The sequence below is a fragment of the Phalacrocorax carbo genome, chromosome 5 (genome assembly GCF_963921805.1).
Source record: "Phalacrocorax carbo chromosome 5, bPhaCar2.1, whole genome shotgun sequence".
NCBI classification, from domain to species: domain Eukaryota; kingdom Metazoa; phylum Chordata; class Aves; order Suliformes; family Phalacrocoracidae; genus Phalacrocorax; species Phalacrocorax carbo.
This window is the reverse complement of record NC_087517.1, coordinates 14212142-14229894: the sequence shown is the minus strand read 5'-3', so window position 1 is coordinate 14229894 and position 17753 is coordinate 14212142. Positions and strand designations below refer to the sequence as shown.

The window sequence follows — 17753 nt, the reverse complement described above, 5'->3', positions numbered from 1 at the left end:
TGGGGAAAAGCTGATGAACCGTGACCAGCTGCACACTAAACCTGGGCATCCACCCGAGCTTTGCTCCCTGCCCGAATGTAACAGTAGGTTTGAATAATTATTGGCATAAGCCACTATGGGAGATGGTGGGTTTTCAAGCTCTTGATGTCTTCATCAAGATGAGATTGGAAGCTTTTCTCCCAAGTTAGTATTTTTCCCATATACAAGCTATTGGGCTTATTGCAGGGAGAAATTAATGAAAGCCTGGCAAGTGTGTCGTAAGTAGAACAGACTACATGGCCTCAGTGTTTCATGAGTTTCAGAGGCTTGGCTCCTCTCTACCCTGTATCCAGGAGGGACAACATGAGGGACAGCTTTTTTTTTTTTTTTTTTTTTTTTTTGAGAGTCTTCAAAACCCAGCAACACTTTGGCTGCTGGAAGCACTAAGGGAAGAGGGATGACCTTGCAATGAGAGGGTTGGTCTCAGGACCTTTGTATCTGCTGCCAGCACTTCTCTGGTGCAAGCCAAACCCTGGCAACACCAGGGCTGATCTGGTGGACCCCATGGCCACCAGGCCAGTGGCATCCACAGTGCTCTGTGTTTTCCAGAGTCCAGCCAGGAGACAGGTTCAGCTTCTGCAGGCAGGAGGAACGGCAAATAGACACAGGTAGCCCAAACAGACCCTGCGTGATTTAAGAGAAATATTATTTGAGTAGGCAGTTCAAAGGGGTTCAGCTGGGCACATGGAGATTGGAGCTGTGGTTTGGGTTTGGGTTTTTTTTTCCTTCTATTTTCCTTAAAAGAAAGCTTCCTCATTGTATTAAATCTCACCCATGTCTTCACTGAGGTATGGCATGCTGAATTCATCTCACAGGAAGATGTATGAGGCGTTTCTGGACTTCCCTCGCTCAGTCTGACTGGATTTTATTTTTCCTTTGAAACCACAGAAAAGCTGTCGATGCTGCACCCAAAAAAGGATGTTGTATGAAAGGAAATCACTTTGTCTCTTGTATTTGAGGAGTATTATGATCTGGCATGACCTCATTATGGGTTAGGCGAGGATATTTCTGGAAATACTAATTAAATACTTTTTCCATCCCTTGTGCCCTTGTAGCATGTGTAGACTTTATAACAAGAAAAAGAGAAAAAAAAAGCTGTCTGCAAGGAATTTTTTAAGCTCTTTCTCCAGTCAAATGAAGCAAGTACAGTTATAGTCATAGTAGCAATATTAGAAGCTATTAAACAAAGTTTTCTTAGTTGTGATGAACTAGAAGAAAATAATTATCTGAAGGAAGAGAGTAAAGCTGGGACTCTGCAGGCACTTTTGTCTATGTTTGACTTTAAGAGTGTGAATAATTCTTGTAGTTTCAGGAAGACCACTCTGGATTACTGAAAACCTCCTTCCTTCTCCGCATTATTTTTTCTTTTAGTTAGTTTTCACATTGAGGTTCAGTGAGGACAAGCAGTAGCGCACAGCCCCACAAACCATCTTGGTGGCAAAAACTGTTTGTGAGTTGTGTTATGGGGTGGAAATCTGCTATGCTGGCACAGCCATGGAAGAAATTACATGGCACCACGTTGTAATATATTTATTAATAGATATTCTCCTGTTATTTCTTATGATGGTGTCCTCCTCCTGGGCTTACCCATTTTGCTCCAAGAGCCATGTCCTCAACTTGTGGTATTTCAGTGCGTTTGAGCAGCTCTGAATCTGGCCCTGACCGTCTGAGCTGTTTCCTATTGAGGTCAGTGGGAGTCTTCCAGTTAACTTCAATGGGAGCTGGACTTGGCTGCTGAAAAAATGTCTTTAAAAATTGCCTTTAGCAAATAAGCTTGTAAATGTTAGCACTAAAATAGCAACGTCCAGGCCCAAATAGTCTGTATTGAAAACACATGCTGTCAAATAGATAAAAATGCATTCTTACAAAACCATCAAACATCATCACATAGAGGTTGTAAAATTTTTTTTTCTTGATTGCAAAATTATTTTGTTTGTATGTTTAGCACTTCGGTTCACTCCCCTGCTGCATAGTTCTTCACACAGGGTTGAGTCTAATCAGGCAAACCCCTGACTTCTCTGGAAGAGCGGTCGGTGGCTTTTGTTTCCAGTTATTGTTCTAAATCCAGGGATGTGGTTCTTTTTTCTGTAAATGTGAGATTTTCTTCAAATTGCAATATTCCACTGGTATATAACAATATCCAGTCCTGCATTTTGTTTGAAGTCTCATTGGCCCCATGGATATGAAATGGGACTGCTATATTGAAGCCAAACGAAAGAAACGGATGCTTTCTCATGTTAACTTCAGGAATTGCTTCTTGACCTGAAAGTGGCCAACCTTACATTGTAGCATCAGAAATGGAGAGATGATGTGGGGGACTTGCCCACGTTCTTAAACTTTTCCTCTCTCTGCCCTTCCCAGTGGTTAAGGTAGATGAAAGCTCTGGTTAGGGTGGCTTGGGGCAGCTGATGAGCGGACCATGGCTGGTTGCTCACCTTGCACCTCTGTGCAACTGCCAGGGCAGTTTGTCTGTCATCAGCATCCTAAGTGCTGTACTTGAGAGAGTGATGGTTAGGGCAAACAGAGCTGGGAGATGGCTTAAATGCCTGTTGTAAATTGTTGAGACCTGGGAGTGGATTGATAATAGATAACTTGATTCAAGGCAAAGCAGGGGTAGCTGTGGAAGGGGTAGCTCCATCAGCCATCCTGATCCATGTCAGTGAGCCAGCAGCACGTGGCCTTTGGCAGAGGGAAATGAAAAGATTTTATCTGGGTTCATCTGAGACGACTTGTGTAACCATGTCCATCCTCCAGATTTAAGTTGATAATATTTGAATGCTCCTCTCACCACGCGGGTGATGCAAACCCTGTTGTTGCCTTTGTTTCTGTTTCTCTCATCAGAAGTACTTCTTTGCAGGGGTCAAAATCAAAGCTCTTCCTATGAAGTCTATAAAAATGAGTTGAACCTGACTGCCCGGAACAGGGAACAGGAAAATCTTTGGCACGGTAAGCCCTCTTGGGGAGCTAGTGGAAACTGGAGCTCAACAGATAAAACATTGAGATGGGCTGGAGTTTGCCAAGACAAACACTTGGACTTTTCTAGACCGTGTCCTCGCCTCCCATGGGACACACTCGCATCAGGTGGTCCTACTGGTCCCTGTGGGTGATGGCAGAAGCATGGTTTTGGAGCTGTGGTTTGGTGCCACCCCCCTACCTTGCTGTCACAGGAGGACTGCTGAAAGAAAATCTGTTAGTCAGAGCTTGGTATTGGTGTTATCTCAGAGAGGCCTCTCCAGCCTCATCTGTATCAACAAAGTACTCCAGTGGAAAGTACAGTTTATACCAGCAGAAGGGCTCCTCCTACAGCTAAAACCCATTCTGAACCCAGCACAAACTGCACAGGAAAAGTATGTTTTCCTCCTCGTCCTTTTTTTAGTGGGCTCTTGGTTTTGTTTTGGTTTTTTTTTTGCGAGTGCATCTGTCTGTGCTCAGGACTTCAGGAAGGTAGAGCAGGGTGCGAGGGGAATGGTTCCAGGAACCATCCACCTGCAAGGGAGCTGAGGAAACCTGCAGTGCTTTGCAAATTGGGGGTTGGGTGACCAGCCCAGTCTGAACCCATCCTGAACCCATCACCTAGAGGAGAAAAACCTGCAGAGGTTTCTGGACAGATATTTATGTATGCCATGATATTTTTTGCTTTGCAAGAGAAGGGAGCCTATTCTTCTCTTTAGCCAAGGAGGCTTTTGAGCAGCTCAGACCTTCTTCCTCTCTGACTCCTGAGCTGAAATAGGTCTGTACCTTTGGGTAAACACACTTTTGGAAAACGCTGCAGATGGTTCAGGTCCTGGTCACTGCCTTTGCAACATGCAGTGAGACTACAGCACAGCTCAGCACAGACACTGAGTCCAAGACGATTATGTGAAAAAGAAACATGAGCAGATTCAGGGTGAGGCAGAAGAACAGCATGGGATTTAAAAATCTCAGCCCTGTTATTAATTTCCCTGGAAAAGGTGAACTAATGATTCTGCTTTTAATTCATTAGTATTTAGGCTAAAAATATGTTGGCTCAGAAAGAAAATGATAAAGGGGAAGATGTAATAAAATCTCCCTCCTCCTTTTCAATGTTTTGCACAAAGCAAAGACAATTCAGTGATTAGAAATGAAAGTTGTAGTCCCGTGAGGCCAGGCTGGAATTACTGCATACCACTTGCCTTTGAAATCAAGGCCTCCAACCTTCTTAATGTCCAGGTGGGGAATTCCGGTGGCTTTACTCTAATCCAGGCAAATCTGAAATCCAACCCTGTTGGGAGGAAACAATGTGGGAAACAGATTCATCTTGATCTCGGCTTTGTGCCTTGGAAAACGATTAAGACCAACTGTTAAGCAGCTCCTGATAGAGTTCACAAACCTGCCAGCCTCTGTGTGACACAGATTTCTCAGTTCAGGCTTCACCCCTTAAAAAGCAGATGGAACTGATCCGGTTAAGCTACAAAGTGGGTTTCCCTTATTCCCCAGTTGTTAAAATATTATTTCTGTAGTTGCAATTGATTTTTAATCTGATTGCTTTGCTACGATTAATTTTTTTCACTTTCTATTGTTATTTTAAAAAATCAAAACCAAATAGTTTAGTGCTGCTGACAGGCAACCATGCTGATTTCTTTGAGATTGATGCCCTGAGACACTAAATCCTGTGCAGTACTATGGAGGTCACACACATGGTCCTATCAAACTCACGCAGTAGGGCTCCTTCTATACCCTTTTTCCTGTCCCGATCTCAGTCAAGATAACTGGTTTTATAGCAGCTTTTGAGGATTTCAAAGTGATTTAGAAAATCAAGTCCTTTGAGGTACAGAAGTATTCATGTTCTGCACATAAATAAAAGGGGGAGCAGAAAAGCTGCTCTTTGTTAAAGCTTATTTTGGCAAATCCATGAAGAAAACCAATGACTTGCAAGTCCATCTACTGATATAGTTGTTAAAAAAATTTACTCATGGGAACTTGCTTTCATGAGATTTCAAACCTGGTGAATGCTGGAAGGACATCCTGACCTTGCAGAACCTCTCTGAAAGTGAATATTAGAAAGTTTTGAGGCCTTTATGCTCCTACAATGCTGGTTAAGGAAGGGGGTTAAGAAAGGAATAACTACACATTCATGTAATCTTTATTATTCTCATTTTTCTTACATATGTTACTTGAATATGGTTACAATCAACAGCCATGGGCAGCAAAACTTGTTGCTGGTTTGATACTTGGGTGATTTTGCAAGTGGTTACTAGCAGATTTGTGAAGATTGGCACCTGACGATGCCATTTAAGGGTGGGATTTCAAAAGCTTCCAGTGGAATTTGGAGCATAAATCCCTCCATTTCTCCCCTGCAAATAGACATTTTATTGTTTACAGTGGATTTATCATTATTTCAGTTTTGACAAGGATGTATCAGCAAATTTTGTTTAACACCATTCCTCGGCACTCCATTACTTAAAAGGCACGGGCAGCTTTGTTCTTCTCCCTTTCTTTTTAGATAGTATATCCAATAGGTGATTTTTTAAAAGTGCAGTTAAATATGCACTATTGTGTATGTCTTTTGCAGTATGTCAAGGATACAGGGATGGATTCTGTGTTTGGGATTTTTTTTCGGACCATTGATATTTTGCTAAAGCTCTGTGTATGTGTGTGCGCGCGCAGGAGCTCATGCTGGCCACCAGTCCTGCTCCATACTGTAGGCATAGTTGATGTCTTCTGCTAGGAGCAGGAGGAATTAACAAGCCAGCAGACGAATCAGTCTGAAAGTCTGTTTCAGCCTTAAAATGGGGGCAGAAAGTTTCCTCAGTTTGTCACGGGGGAATGTTTCTGCCACCAGTGGGGTTCCTCGAGGTCAGGTTTGGTTTCCGCTTTACTAGCCCCCTTTTCTCCAAAGATCGTGCTCTTTCACCCCTTGGAGGTTGCCCAGACATCACACATTTGAGTTGAAACAGGAGCTTTCTAGTTCATGGGCTGGCTCGACGAGACAATTGCAGCCCCATTCCCTGTGCCCAGCAGGGATGAGGGGCCGCACAATGGCACGGGCACGTCCTGTGGGCGCAATGCCAGCACAGCCCAGGCAGGGCAGAGACCCGGGGGGGGGGCGGGGGGTAAGGCCTCCCGCTGCTCTGTTTCAGGGTGGAGGCAGGGCTGTGCTTTGCTGCCTGCAGATAGTCCTGCTTCCCCTTGCTCCTAGTTTGCAGGGCTCTAAGCGCCTTCTCCGCTGAATTGCATCCCTACTCCATAAGCATCAGTGCTCTGCTTCCAAAAGCACTTTGCTGTGGTCCCTGCTGAGTTCAGTGATAGTTAAGTATGTCCTTAAGTTGAATTCGAGCACAAGAGTTGGGCTGAATGGGAATGTCAATGTCAAAAATAAATGCTATATGGTTCTTGCTCTTCACCTTTGCAATCCTGTAGAGTTGCTTGCAGTTAAGGATGGGTTTTTCCTTCTTATGTGCTGGGAATGGAGTAAGAAAATGGCGAGCATAAAAGAGGGTTCTGTTATCACCAAGCCAGAAGTCCAGTCAGATAGTCAAGGAAAAGTTGGAAAGGGTTTGAGAGAAATTCACGTCTGTAAATGACTAGGTTTTTATGTAGCAATATACATATTTAATTTATGCTTGCAGTGACAGCAGTTGCATATGCAAAAGCAGGCATGCTATTACATGTGCACTTCTGCTCGGGATTCCAGGCCTTAAGAAGCGATTATCATCATAGATGAGTTATAATGTAACGGCTCTTCATGTTGTACAAGGAGCATCTGTATGCCATATTATGCACATGTGAAACTATTTTTATTATATTAATTTGATTTCCATGGGAGATTGCACAGTAACCATTTGCATTTAAGGGCTGCATAGAAACCTGTCTTGCAGAAAGTTCACCATTTATGTACACGGCTCTTGATACGCAGACTGTACCTAGATGATTGGCAATTACATATGAACAGTTACTGTTTTCACAATGAAATATCCACTTGTTTTGCCCCAGAGGAGTTGCCTTGTGAGATTTTCATTGCAATTACAAACATGTAGCTTGCCAATTATTCTATTCAGGTACACTTTTAACTAGTAACAAATTTGTTTTATAAGAGTTAGCCCTCTGTTCACTGATTATGAGAGGATGAGTGGAGGCGGATGGTTGTGAAGGAGCTTTTGCAGTTGCCAGTGTGAGATATCTGCTGTTCTTTATTTATGTATTTATCTATTTTGAACAGTGATTTCCTCTTAGGCTTCTCCCCATGATAAAACTCCTCACTTTTCACAGGATGTAATTTCCTCATTTTCCTGGTTCTTCTAAGGCTTAGGAAAGTATGGTTCAGAAGTTCAACCTGCTATATTGAGCTACCTTCTCAAGAAAAGAGATGCACAAGACCTTGCCTCAGAGGCACTGGAGTATTTAAACTTCTCCCTTTCCCAAGCTCATCCTTTAACATGGTTATTTATTGTTTGTGAATGTTATTATTCACACCGATGCTCAGGTCTTTATGAATTTTGCTGAATTGTCCACACTAAGTTCTTATGGCAAAGGACTCCCCTAAGGAGGCACATGTCAAAATCTCTTATGTTTGCAAGAGGTAGTAAGCGATGCGTTACAGCTGACCATCTCGATTTCCAGCTGAGACTTCAGACAGCATTGCATTTGAACAGCCGCTTTTGCTTCTGAGCCTTTTTCCAAGTTCCCAGTTTTCAAATTACCTCTGTCACAACCAGGAATTTTTTTACTTCAAAAAAACAGCTCAGGAGGGAGGGTGCATGGATGATCAGCTTTTCATGGTTTTCATTCTTTACAGCACAATAGCAGAATAAAGAAATTACACAGGGTGAGATGGATTCTAAATAATTATGTTGATTCAGTACACAGAGATATGCCAAGCCTTGCCACAGAGGTACTGCTGCTCTGTTTTATGTGGCTTTTACATAGCATAGAGGGATCCCTCTGAGCACCACAACAGATTTTCAAAGTATTTCAAGGGCTGTTCTAGTACATTACCAGTCCCCTTCCACAAGAAGTGCTCAAGGGGAAGGGGGGAGGACAGGAGGATGCTGAGGACTGCAAAGAATATTCATGTACGTTAACAGAGCATAAGAATTTTTGGTACAGAGCTTAAGGTTATTTATCTGTGAGTTTTGTTAACAGAATATTTAAACTGTAGTAGTCATCTGGTGTTGGTGTATATCTTCTTGGTGGGGCTTTTTCAGGGTCTGGGTTTAATAATAGTAATGTTCTTGTCATATATTTTAGATAATGGTTTAGATATTTGCCTGTCTCTGTAGGGACACTGTGAAAATTAATTAGCTAGTGTTCATAAAGGAGGATATTCAGATCCTGTTGCTCTGACTAATTAGTCTCTGAATACCTGTATTGGTTTATCAGGAGCGTTCCCAGTATGCAACAATGCTTTGCAGGGAGAAGAGCATCCAAGTCTGGCCAGAAGTGCCCTGGGATGACACGCTGCTGGTTTCCCAGCCAGCTCTGGGGAGTATATTGACAAATACCTGACACTTGAATGTGTCACCTTTCCTTCTCCAGGCTCTGCAGGATGCATTTATTACAACTGATTATCTCCACAGTTTGTTAGACCAAATAAAACATGACTTGAGGAGGAAATCCTCAGGTTCCAGGGTCTGAACACTGAGGAAGGCAGTATCTATTGTAGACTAATATATGCATGAGTGCATGTGTTTGGGTGTGTAATGTTCATACATGTCAGATCAGGAGAAATGTATTCCAATATGTATATTTTTTCCTGATCTAACAAGTACAAACTTAATTTGGTGGTAAAAGCACCAGTTAGTAATTTTATTTAATAAGAAGGTGGCCTGCAGCCAAGCACCCAGAGATCCCAGCATTTCTGGGTTTGGGAATGAAGCCGGTCTTGATGAGGGCTCCGTGGTGCAGACGCATCCCTTCCCTGTGCTCTGTCCCAGCGAGGGCTCCGGCACCTGCTGTGGGTGACAGATACAACAGCTCCAGCTAAATTTTGCAACCACAGAAACTGGGGCTTCAGGCAAAAACTGGGACAGAAGAATATGAGCTGAAAGGAAAAATCTAATGACTAAGTAAACACCAGGTAATACAAAGTTTTCTGAGTTCAGCTTTTAAACCTGTTGTTCAGATAGCCGCAGCAGTTGAACCTTGGCAGCCCAGATTATAAAATCCTCTCCAGACCTGTGCAGAATTAACCTGTCCTGAGGCCAAACTAACACACTTTAGCTTGCTACCTGAACTATAGGGAGCTTGCCCCAGCCACCTCACAGCTATTGGTACAGACAAGCAGCTCCCCTGAGCAAAGGATGAAAGCATTGCATTTGCACCACAGGATTGGAGAGCAAACAGCAATTGATGGTGTAAAGAGCTGGCCATTAGCCTGGGACATCCCCGCTTTCATGGCTTGCAGTGCTGTGGGACCACAGTGCAGACTGGAGAGTGTATTGAGCAAGCAGACCAGCTCCTCCGCCCAGCTTCAGAAGCCTCATATCTCATACTTTGCCTATCACGAGCCTCTGAAATGAAGGAAAGTTTATCCCAGGCCAGGTACGGAGTAGAGGATACACATTTCTGCCTGCTATGACTCACAGGCAAAGTAGCAGCTTTGGTCTGGCGGAGGTGGAGCTGGGTGTATGTTGCAGCCCAAGCATAATAAAGGTCTGGAGGCTATAAGTGGGGAAAACCATTCACAGTCCTGACTTGGCAAAGCTCTTAAAAAAAAAAAAAAGTCTTTGCCCCAAGCCACAGAGCCTCCCAAATCTCAGTTGGTTCCCAGAATTCAGACACTAGTGTTCCTACGAGAAATGAACACACACACGGTTCGTTTTAATAAGGATCAAATTGGCAGCTGTGTGGAGTATTAGTTACAAGAACATAATAGACATGTAGAGGGAATCTTTAAGCTGTTAAAAGTGACTACAGGGATGTTCTGTCACTCCTGGAGTCCTTTTCCTTCTGTTTCTGCTGCACAATTGTTTGGATGAAGCCAATCATTTGATAGAGGTAAACATGTAAATATCCTTTTGGTGGGACAGTGCTGCTCCTGAGACTTTTGCTGCTTCCTAGATTGCATTAAGGCTTGTACTTTGCGGCAGCTTTTGTAGGCCTTTCCCATAACTGTTCCACAAGTCCGGGTGTATCCTGAGTGTTGTGACCTGACAACACAGCGCGTACTTTTTGTGTGACTCTTGTGACGTTGCCTCATTTAACAGTAATGTTGTATCACCTCAGCTTCACATCCTCAAGGGTCAGATGTTGTGATGACTCAGTTGTGGCAGGACAGTACTGGTCACCATTATTAATGTTTCTCCTTGCAGAAATTCTGAGTGTGTGTGTGCATACATACATGCCATGGTTTATTGTTCTTTAAGTACCCTGAAATCTCTGTGGATCCCTGACTCGATGCAAGGAAAGCATAGGTGTGACTCTATTCTAATTTTCTTTGGGACTTAATGGCTTTGCCTGTTGGACCAATATATGTTTTGCTGTAGAAAGGCCTTAGATAAGATAGTATTTCTGTGCAGCTGAGCACAGAAGCCCTACTGAAACCACATAAACCCTGTTTGGAGCATGCTGGTGGTAGCGTACAAATGAGCAAACTGAAGGTTGGAGAGGCTAAGATCAGGGCATCAGAGAAGAACCTGGAAACTGAGTTTCCGCCCCTTTGACAGCAGGGAAAAGAAACTGAAGTTGCTGGTTCTCCCTCTATGGCCACTAAGCACGACTGCTCTTATTGTATTGTTGCAGCAAAGTGTCTTCATTCAGAGGTGGTCCCCTACGTAGCCTGGATAAACCACTGAGCATTAAACCACAACAAAATATCCTCATCACTAAGTCTGCAGATCTGGAGGGGAAAGAAATGAGGGATAGAAACAATGGATGTTTTTTGCTAGTTGCCAAGATTTATAATGATGATTACAATGATGATGAGTAGCTGAAGGAATGTTGCTCACATTGTAAACCACTGATCTCCTGACGCTCATCAGCAGAATTTCAGCTCTCAGATGTTTTTAGTGCTGGGGTGTTTTCTATCCTTATCCAAGTGGTTTATTTAATACAGCTGCAGCCAAAACCCCAGCGTGGTGGCTTCCAGCTGCACAGCCTGTGAGCCCCCTCCCCAGACCCCCCTCTTCGAGCGGCTGCCGTGCTGAGAGCCCAGCACGAGGAGGAGGAGGAGAAGCATCAGATGTCATCATGCGACATATCTTGTTTATCTTTTATTTATTGCAGGTATTTATACAGGGCAGGTCTCTCTGCTCCCTCCTCGCAACTTTGTACCAGTGGCAGCTGCCGCTTGCCAGGCAAAGGCAGGAGGAAGGTGAGGGAAGGGGCATGAATAATGCAGTGTAACGTATTTATCAACATTGTCAAGTTGAGCCTCAGATCAAGTTTAGTGGGTAAAGAAGGGGCTTTGAATTCCCGCTGTACAACACGTTAAGATTCAGATAAGTTGATTTTGTAAAATAAGCAAGTCCGAGAGGCTGAAACCTGGGAAATCGCTGTACAAAATGCAGCTCTGGTTTTTGTTCTTTCCTTTTTTTTTTTTCCCCCCTCCTGGTGTCACTAGTGGGGGATTTGAGGTGGGGGGGCAACTTGCCTGAAAAACTTAGCTGGCCGCAAACACACGTCTCTCCTTGCTCTGCTGCATGTCTCTCCCACGCTGCAGGATTGCCCTCCCGTGTGTGGAAGTGTTGTTTCTGTGCCTCCCCAATCCTCATGCAACTTTTGGCACTTCTTTGATGTGCGCCGTCATTTGTAATTGTCAAGGCAAAAGTAATAAACAATTCCAAGTCAGTAAGCCCGGGCAGCTGGATGATGGTATTCCAACTACTTAAAGTCTCTGCTGGGATTTAGCGAGCATCAGCCCCGATGGGGCCAGGCAGTGAATCCGTGCTGTTGGTGCTCCCCAGAAACTTCAAAGCTGTGTTTGACGGTGGCACTGGACGCTGCCGATCTCCACGGCATCCCTTGGACATTGCTCCTACCCCTGCTGGCACGGGGGAGCAGAGCTCGATGGAGATGAACGATTTCAGAGTAAGTCACCCCCTTGGTGGTCACAGTTACCCCTTTATCCCCTGGCTTTGTGCTGTCCTTTCCCCATGCAGCCATCCCTCATGGTGTCATCTGCATGTCAGTGGCTTTCCAACCTCATCATGGTACATGCAGGGTACGGCATGGCTCCTGGGGATGGCTGTTGTGCTCCGGCACTGGTGGAGCAGCCCTGCCTACGTCCTTATGCTTGCAGTGGCATGGACTTCTCATGCTGCCCTGCTCAAGTCCTTAGGCTTAGAGAAAAGGGATTTATTTATCCGTCTATTTATTTATTTATTTATTTATTTATTAGAGCACTGGACTAGGACTCAAGAGATATGGTCTGTCACAAAATGCTCCATTTGTTTTGAACAAGGCATTAAGGCTGGATTTTCTTAAAGCATGTGGTAATGGTTCAACTCTTCTGCTGTTTGAAAAAAAAATAACAGTATGTCCCAAATAACACCAAGAGGCAGAGAGAAAAGAAGGAAAGTGCAAGTTAAATTAGCACTGAGGACTTCAGAAACCCGCACCCCTTGTGTTCCTATTTTTGTCTCTGTGCAATGGGAATGACATTTCCTTACAGTGCAGAGAGCCCCGAAACTTAGACCACCGAGAGCTGCAGTAGTTTTGGAATGTCATGGACATGAATAACTTATTTCAGCCAGAAGTTGGTATATTTTTATATACAAAAGGGTGTACATAATCTGTTTTTAATGGGAGTTGCTCATAACCTAGCCAGCCTGTGCGGTTTGGGTCCTGGACACCTTTAACCTTATGCCTCATCTCTTTGATGTTAAACCTTGGTTTGTCCCCTGGGTTTGGGGGATGCAGGTGCTGGTCCTGGGCTCTGGGGTTAGGAACTTATCTGCAGCTGCTTGCCCACAGGTAGTCATTCATTAAGACATAATTCAGGGGACCTTTATTTACTGATACCACTTTTTGCTGCAAACAGTAATTGCAGATGGAAAAAATCTAGTAAAGCTAGGTAGAAGCCAGGCTGGCCCTTGTGTAGTGTGCGATACTGTTTTATAGCCCCTAGTTTTTAAATGTCTGTGCAAGGACACCCTGGTATGTGCGTGTGTGTGAAATTAAAATGGGATTGTTATTCAGCCTGCATTTTAAGTGCCTAACCCCTCCATTTTAAAGACATCCTTCTGCTTTGTGGGAAAGCTTATACTCCTTAAATCTTTTTTTTTTTTTTTTTTTTACTGGGGGGGAAGTCCACGGGGAGTTTCTTGGGCAGTTCATACTGTCAACTCAGCGTTTCTGCACACTTGAAAAACATAAGTCTTCACAGTCAAAAAAAAAAAGCCCCCGAAGAGATGATCTTAATTCTTAGCAATTTTTTTTTAATTTAAAAGGCTCTGAGCTTTTTTTTTTAATCCAAATAAATATTTTCCAGAGAGCAAACATAATTTTACTCTGTCTACAGCACACAAGGGAAAGAGAGAAAAGACTACTTGACCCCAGGACAACATGATGCTCTTTTTTTTTCCGTTGTCTGGTTGTGGTGCAGGAATGTGCAATCTGCAATCGGAACTGGCAGACGCACAACTTTTGTTTGTAAAACTGACTTCATTATTCCTGCTGTAGGGGTGGGCCGGCCGAAGATGTTTGGGATGCTGACAATTTCTGGCCTTCCTGTTGAATCATCCGTGTACTTGGCCTGGGCCGAGCGAGCAGTAGCGTCACTAAGCTCAGATCCAGAGTTTTGGGAATGAGGGAGCAGCTGGCATGTTTTAACCATAGCTTTTTAGCACTAGGTCTCATTATCTCAGCATTGTCTTGATTTTATTCCACCCTGTCCCTCGGTTTTGTCATCTGCTGAGACTACAGACTTTTTGGACCGGGGTCATCTTCTCACATTGCATGCAAAGAGTGGGGCAGAGGCGGTTTTTACTGGAGCTTTAGATAGCACTATCACATTACAAATAACTATGATCTAATGTTATATATCACCCTAGAGCTAAAAATCCCAGCCGCCCACCAGTACTTAGCTATATTTTACTTCTGATGTCTTGTGCCGTGCTGCACCTCCTGCTTGTATCACTCTAATGACTGTCTTCCCTTCTTTACCTTCTCACATGTCTGTCCTAGTCTGAAGTAATTCCCTTAAGGTTAAGACAAAGGCACTGGGGACAAAAATGATGTATGATTATGTAATTAAAGCCTGTATTATTATACGCAAGATAATCTGAGCAGCACAAACTTTTGCATTTCTTTTGGAGCTCTTGACTCGATCTTCTCATTCATCTAGTAAGAAAAAACATATTTTTCCCCCTCATTTTCCAAAGTGAAATTTCTTTTTTTCTTCATAGAAAACCCCAGTTCCCCTATGCCCAAAAATGATAGTTCTATTTCCTTTGCAACCACCCGTGGGATTTGGACCACAGACCTACAGCACTGTAACAAAGGTCTCCATCGTGTGCAAATTAAAGGGATTAAAACCAAAGTGAGACAGAAGTGGAAAGCAACAGCTCATGGCTGGGTGTTGGAAGTGGAGGGTTGATGCAGGGAGACATTGCGTCCCCTCCTTGGAATCCCTGGCTGATCATGCTGTCTCCTTGTGTCACCTCTTCTGTTCCCCCATTGTTGATCAGACCACTGATCATCCCTGTTTGTCACCTGTCCCCTACCACATCTCAGCTGGAAACTTTCCCTTCCCAATGCTGTGGGGCTGGCTCTCTCCTCCCCCTCTCCCTCTCTGCTGTTATTTATCCCTCTAATTGTCTAAAACGTTTTGGGCTGTAGTTTCCATGAAGGATGCTCTGCAGAATAAAGTTGGTGCTGTATATATGAAATTGTGATCTGTAATTTGTATTTCCTCCACTGTATAACTCAAGATTATTAAATAAGGATGTGGCTGGATGCAGTTATTAATATTGAGTAGACAATGCAATTTGTTTTTACTGTTTCCTTTTGTTGACTCCTCTTTATTACTTCTCATCTCACTTGGAAACACAGGACATTTGATTCGTGGCTTTGTGAGCATTGTAGCAGTGGGTCAGAGATGCAGGAGATGGAAAGGAGGTTAGGAGGCATGATATGAGTGTCTGTGACTCAAAGTGAACAGCAAACTCCCCAGGGAGAGTTCAGTGTCTGCAAATCTCATTAGGTTGTTTATTTTGTCTTACCTTACTAGTATTTGATTTTTACTAACACTTAGAAATCTTGCACTTCTGAACCATGTTGGATTGGGATCTGAAGCACTGAACAGCTCATTACTATGGCAAAGCTAAACTCCTCTGTGTCTCGTGACACTCCTACAACTCAATGACCTGTGTGGTGGCCCTACCAAGGCCTCTGATCCTACCTTTTTGTTAGTACAGACAGGAAAAAAAAAAAAAAAGAAAAAAAAAAAGAAAAGGCATTAAAATTAAAGTCTCATGACTGTAATGAAAAGGTTATTTCTCCTTCTCTTGCAAGTTAAGTTCTGTGCAATTGCAGCTCACTTTGTCCTGTCCATCTCATAGTCTCATTAGCTGCTGGGCCACAGAGGAATTGAGGAGAGAGAGTTGGGGGTTTTATCTGCATGTCGTTCCAGCATAGAAGATTCAATGAGATGATGGCTTGTCATTTTTTATTAATGAGATGGAGCCTGATTCATTATAGATGTGTGGAATGAGCTCGGTGTGGCTGCAGGGGGAGGGGTGGGACTCTGCCAATGAAGAGGTAAGTCCATGGTGGGTCTTATCCTATTTAGCCTTAAGCAAATTGGCTTACCAGTGTTGTTTGCCAGTGTGCTACAGAGCAGCTGAGTTAGCATACAGCTCCAGTTTCCCACTGCCCAAGCCTGTGTGTTTCAGCATATGACAAGTAGCCCCAGAGAAGAAACAAGTATTTAGCGATGCTCAACAATTAGACATTACAAAGAGGTTTCTAAGTGACCATCCCTTAAGGTCTGGCTGGCTGGCATGTTGGTGGCTGAGAAAAAGGTTTCCAAAGTTTCTGTTTGAGGGGGTAGATTGACATGATGGAGAAAATCATGTTCTCACCAATGGAAGCAAACAGCTGCGTGTCTTTCAGTCCTTCCTTATATGTTGTTGGCACGAATCACACATATGTGTGATAAGTGTATATATAGATACAGACATATATATACCTATATGTAAAAAATTATTTTTTGTTTATATTTATAAAAAACTTGTGATAAGAAAATCCTCTTTGTGTTCAGAAGGTGGTGTGTCAAGTACTGGGGATGTTGAGGGCAGGTGACCCTCTTTCCCTTGGTGAATCCAAATGCCCTAGAGCAGAAGTGAATGCTGACACTTTGAGGAGTATTTAAGCCAGGTTAAAAAGCCTAGCCCAGGCTCTTCTTTTTGCACAAACTTAATTAATTCTATTTTTGGTGCTTCTGTGTTTCTGCGTATCACTAGAAGAAGCCCTGACAAGCTGTGGGAAGGATTCCTCTCCTACACTTTTTGTGATACTTCTATGGGCCAAAGAAGTGCAAGTAAATATCCCAGCTTTTAGAAGTGTCTGTGACAATAATCTGGCCTTTTGGAGAGTCACCACGTTGCAGCTAGAGGCAGAATGGGCGTCATTTAGCTTGCCTGTTGTATTGTGTTTATTATGTGCTTAAATCTGTAAGTTCTTTGCTCTCTACAGAGATAGGAAACCATTCAGCATTAATCTTGGTGCAGACTATCAGAAAGAGACATGCAGTTGGAGTTGTCTCTTGTGTTCTTAATCTAAAGCAAAAGTCTTTCAGATTAAGTTATCTGACTGGTCATTATATACAGAAAAGCATCAATTGTGTGCGTTTGGCAGTGGTCTCCCACTGGGAAGGCGTGGTATGTACTCCTGTGCCATGCTGGTGCACTGACCATTGCGCAAGTTTCTTCTCTACAACTACCAACTGGGAGTGATTAATGAAATATTCTTGAACATCTTAGAGATTCATTAGTTTAATTGCTCCTGTTGAATAAGGGAAATTTTCCCTGCATTGCATTTACACGTGCCCTTAGATAAATTCTAGCTAAGGTTATGTTCTGGTGATCTGCAGAGGACAGAACATGCTTTTTCCAGTATTGTTATTTATAATCATGCAGTGTGGTTCAAATGTTTTAAAGGTAGCTACACAGCTGGGTACACACAGAAATAAAGATATGCTGCTCCTGTCTTCGGTGAGAGCTTTCTTTTCCAACATTTTTCAGGTTCCCAGGTCTTTTCAAATGGTTGGGTGTACTATGTAGAAACTTAAATAAAAACTCAGGGTGCTGTTTGTTATTCTCTGCTTGCAAGGAAAATAAAAGATCAAACTGTCCTTGCAGTAAAAGTGCAGGCTTGAAAGGGTTAATGCAACAAACAGACCTAAAGGAATCTTTTCCCCTTGTAAAATATGCAGCCAGCATGACAGCAGTATTCCCAGAGTCAAGTTATCTTTTACATTAGTGAATGTTGTTCCTAAAGCTTTAGCTGGGGTAATAAATGATTCATGGTAACCACACCTTTGTGCACAGCCGTCCACTTGATGTTCAGTCCATACGCGACTTCAAGAAGCCTTGTGCAGGAGCTCTACGGCTCCAGTTCAGCAGTTTTCTCCTGGTAACTGCGACAGGGTGAAAGGCATTTGAGTAACAAATGGTAAGTCGAAGGGAAAGGTTTCTCTTCTGCCTCTTAAAGTGTAAATTAGCAGTGTTTGTTTGTGCTTTCTGTGCAACCCAAGCTTGATGCACGCTCCTGAGAGTCTGGATGTGGAGAGGAGGCTAAGGAGGAGGCGGCTGAGT

The 17753-nt window shown here is 43.3% G+C and overlaps 1 protein-coding gene across 6 annotated transcripts in view; it reads left to right on the top strand.

The window, feature by feature from the left end:
* The window catches only part of GLI2 (GLI family zinc finger 2), a 205089-nt gene that overhangs the window by 68218 nt on the left and 119118 nt on the right, over window positions 1–17753 (top strand). Inside the window, exon 2 of one of the 6 annotated variants that reach the window (XM_064451247.1) lies at window positions 2897–2985. The exons of 4 other annotated variants lie outside the window; for them this stretch is intronic. The gene's annotated coding sequence lies outside the window, so the exon portion shown is untranslated. Of the gene's footprint in view, window positions 1–2896; window positions 2986–17753 lie in introns of those variants that run through there. One more of the 6 variants, XM_064451245.1, reaches the window with a different exon arrangement.